The following is a 5008-nucleotide window of genomic DNA, read 5'->3' as shown; positions in this document are numbered from 1 at the left end:
GCTCCTTTTATTTTTTTTTAGCTCACCTTGTCCATCGAGTCCTGTGAGCTATTCACCTTCACTTGGTGTGCATTCTTGTAGTTGTCCCTCTTCTTGGAAGATTCTGGGAATTATTTGCTATCCTGATTTTTGCATAAATGAATAATGCAATCCTGGCATTGAAGAAATAATAATTTAATAGCCTTGAATGCACATGAAAAGCTATTCATTTGAAAATAGATTAATCTAGTTCTAGAAAAAAATTGATCATGGTAGGTGGAAATAAATATTAAAATGACATAGTTTTGCCAGATGAGCGTTTCAGGTTCTTAACAGCATCTAGTCTTCATTACTATTACTGTGGATTCATTTATTTTCGTGGGTATCAATTTTCGTGGATAGAGAAAAAAAGACGTTTCGTGGTATACGTAAATTCGTGGATCGCTGATAACAAAAAAAAAAAAAAATCCGATACGTAATTCGTGGATTTCTTTTTAATTTAGGAGATCATATACCCTCCTTGGTTTGATCAATAATAAAACAAACAGTTAAGAAAGAATTCATTGAAAAGGTTTTGAATTGTCAAAATCCTCGCTTGGTCATTCTAGGTTAAAGTGTTCATTGAAAACTTCTATTACAATAATGGACAGAGACAACTAATTATTTGTTTGTTTTACAATTTATAAATTCTTGTCGGAATTTTATAAGGCATTTAAAACTCTATGATCGAAAGCTCATTTCCCTAATCACGATATAATATATAAGTATAAGTAAAAGGTGTGAAAATAAATGTTCCTGTCATAAATAATATTACCTACGGGCAATATCCCCGCACCGTTAATCCTATTGATTTTTAATCACCAGTAAACCAAACTATGACACGGTAATTAACAACTTGCATTTATTTTCCATGAACAGTTTAAATCAATTTTAAAAAGTAAATTGTCACTGATATTCGATATATTTATTATTGATTTAATCAAAATACTTGTATCTTCTTTCAAGAAAAACAAGTGTTATGTTACAATGTTATCGTTAGTCAACACTATACTAGAACTGCATAACATAACTGGAAATAAACATCGACTCCATACACATTTCTCGGGATTATTCTTCGTTGAATTCTTAAATTCGTGGTTCGCTGTGACCCACGAAACCCACGAAAATTGGTATACCACGAATAAAAATGAATCCACAGTATAATTTGCCTAACTGACTAACAAAAAACTGCCAAATGAACAAAAAAATATAATTAGTTATACCTTATTTTTCAATCACTTAAACCAACCCTAAGACATTTTCTTGGAATAACCTTTAGAAAATGAAAAATCCAAAATTAAAAAATTACATTACAGTCTTATCCCCATTCTAGGAGTGGATGCTATATTGCATTCACCTTCGTCATTCTTTCGTCTGTCTGTCCCTGCATCTTTCCACCTGTTCTTCCAGCTAATATTTTTGTTGCACTTTTCTCCAATATTACTGAACAAAATGATGACTTCATATTTGGTCAGCAGCTTGACAGTGATAAGTAACAATGAGTGAGCATTATTCAGATCTGTCCGACACCTACTTTATGTTTGCTAATAGCTTTCATAACAAGGGCTTAGCTCGACAACAGGTGCTTTTTTGTTTCGCCTTGACAGAGTCAAAAAGCCAGACATAGGTATCTGGCGGTGGTGGCGTCAACAATGTATTAGCTTGTGATTAGGTCTAGTTTATGGTGAACCACTAGCGGTAGGTCAATGATATTTGGTATGCAGTTGTATTAGCATTTGCACATCTCATTGTCATGGAGATTATTTGGCCCTGCCCCCTCAGTTATAGTCTATTGACTTTGAAACTTTTGCTTAGTTAACATGTATTAGTTTGTGATTAGGTCAATTCAAGGGGAACCATTAGTGGTAGGCCAATGTTAATTGGTATGCAGTTGTATAAGCATTAGCACATCTCATTTCCATGGAGAGTATTTGGCCCTGCCTCCTCAGTCATGGTCTATTGATTTTGAAATTTTTGATTAGTTTACATGTATTAGTTTGTGATTAGATCAGTTTAAGATGAACCGCTAATGTTAAGTCAATGATATTTGGTATTTGCAAGTCTCGTTTCCATGAAGATTATATAGCCCCATCCCCTCATCATGGTTCATTGACTTTGAAACTTTTACATAGTTACAAGTTAGTGTTTGTGTTAAGGTTTGTTTAAAGGGAACGACTTATGATAAGTCAATGGTATTTGGTATGAAGTTGTATTAGCATTGGCACATCTCATTTCCATGGAGATTATTTAGCCATGTACCTTCAGTCATGGTTCATTGACTTTGAATATTTGCATAACTTAAATGTTAAAGTATTGCTATTTTAATTTCAACATTTGCATTATCAAAATTACAAAAAGGAGAGACATATCTCTGTGTTAACAGTTTTTGGTACCATTCAATGATATGAGTGTATACAATGAAACCATTATTTCATTTTGTACTGCATTTTAAACAAAGAAAATTGGCATCACATGTGTAATATTTTCAATAACATATCCACTACAAATTATCTCCCTTTTGTTAAGGTATGCATTGTATAGAATTTACAACTGCTATAAAAATTGGGTTTACAAACTTTTTTTTAGTTGAGGGAGAATGTATGAACACTCTAGACATTGTAATCTCAGTTAATAATTTCTCTGTGAAGTATGTATGTGAAACATCGACATTGTTTCCGGTCTTGTCAGTTTGTATGTTTTCTGAGAACATTTGTTTTTTTTTCGAGTTTTGATATTGTTTTAGTAGAACGTTATTTACATAGTAACTTTGAAAATGTTTAGTATGATAACCAAGCATTTTTATTCATATTAAGAAGAAAGAATCTAATTTAATGATATTGATCATGTTTCTCTCTACTGGACCAAGAATAACAATAAGGAGAAAGAGTGTAGCTGATGACATATCAACAAGTCTTATTCTCTACTGCACCAAGAATAATAATAAGGAGAAAGAGTGTAGCTGATGACATTTCAACAGTCTTACTCTCTACTGCACCATGAATAACAATAAGGAGAAAGAGTGTAGCTGATGACATACCAACAAGTCTTACTCTGTACTGCACCAAGAATAACAAAATTGAGAAAGAGTGTAGCTGATGACAAATCAACAGTCTTACTCTCTACTACACCAAGAATAACAATAAGGAGAAAGAGTGTAGCTGATGACATATCAACAGTCTTACTCTCTACTGCACCAAGAATAACAATAAGGAGAAAAGAGTGTAGCTGATGACATATCAACAAGTCTTACTCTCTACTGCACCAAGAATAATAATAAGGAGAAAGAGTGTAGCTGATGACATTTCAACAGTCTTACTCTCTACTGCACCATGAATAACAATAAGGAGAAAGAGTGTAGCTGATGACATACCAACAAGTCTTACTCTGTACTGCACCAAGAATAACAAAATTGAGAAAGAGTGTAGCTGATGACATATCAACAGTCTTACTCTCTACTACACCAAGAATAACAATAAGGAGAAAGAGTGTAGCTGATGACATATCAACAGTCTTACTCTCTAATGCACCAAGAATAACAATAAGGAGAAAAGAGTGTAGCTGATGACATATCAACAAGTCTTACTCTCTACTAAACCAAGAATAACAATAAGGAGAAAGTGTGTAGCTGATGACATATCAACAAGTCTTACTCTCTACTGCACCAAGAATAACAATAAGGAGAAAGAGTGTAGCTGATGACATATCAACAAGTCTTACTCTCTACTGCACCAAGAATAACAATAAGGAGAAAGAGTGTAGCTGATGACATAACAACAGTCTAACTCTCTACTGCACAAAGAATAACAATAAGGAATAAGAGTGTATCTGATGACATATCAACAGTCTTACTCTCTACTGCACCAAGAATAACAATAAGGAGAAAGAGTGTAGCTGATGACATATCAACAGTCTTACTCTCTACTGCACCAAGAATAACAATAAGGAGAAAGAGTGTAGCTGATGACATATCAACAGTCTTACTTAGCTGATGACATATAAACAAGTCTTACTCTCTACTGCACCAAGAATAAAAATAAGGAGAAAGAGTGTAGCTGATGACATATCAACAGTCTTACTTAGCTGATGACATATAAACAAGTCTTACTCTCTACTGCACCAAGAATAACAATAAGGAGAAAGAGTGTAGATGATGACATATCAACAGTCTTACTCTCTACTGCACCAAGAGTAACAATAAGGAGAAAGAGTGTAGCTGATGACATATCAACAAGTCTTACTCTCTACTGCACCAAGAATAACAATAAGGAGAAAGAGTGTAGCTGATGACATATCAACAAGTCTTACTCTCTACTGCACCAAGAATAACAATAAGGAGAAATAGTGAAGCTGATGACATATCAACAAGTCTTACTCTCTACTGCACCCAGAATAACAATAAGGAGAAAGAGTGAAGCTGATGACATATCAACAAGTCTTACTCTCTACTGCACCAAGAATAACAATAAGGAGAAAGAGTGTAGCTGATGACACATCAACAGTCTTACTCTCTACTGCACCAAGAGTAACAATAAGGAGAAAGAGTGTAGCTGATGACATATCAACAAGTCTTACTCTCTACTGCACCAAGAATAACAATAAGGAGAAAGAGTGTATCTGATGACATATCAACAAGTCTTACTCTCTACTGCACCAAGAATAACAATAAGGAGAAAGAGTGAAGCTGGTGACACATCAACAAGTCTTACTCTCTACTGCACCAAGAATAACAATAAGGAGAAAGAGTGTAGCTGATGACACATCAACAGTCTTACTCTCTACTGCACCAAGAGTAACAATAAGGAGAAAGAGTGTAGCTGATGACATATCAACAAGTCTTACTCTCTACTGCACCAAGAATAACAATGAGGAGAAAGAGTGTAGCTGATGACACATCAACAGTCTTACTCTCTACTGCACCAAGAGTAACAATAAGGAGAAAGAGTGTAGCTGATGACATATCAACAAGTCTTACTCTCTACTGCACCAAGAA

Source organism: Mytilus californianus, unplaced genomic scaffold (assembly GCF_021869535.1).
Source record: "Mytilus californianus isolate M0D057914Y unplaced genomic scaffold, xbMytCali1.0.p SCAF_7, whole genome shotgun sequence".
In the NCBI taxonomy this organism is placed as follows: Eukaryota; Metazoa; Mollusca; class Bivalvia; order Mytilida; family Mytilidae; genus Mytilus; species Mytilus californianus.
The sequence above is the reverse complement of the archived record's forward strand: the minus strand, read 5'-3'. Positions refer to the sequence as shown.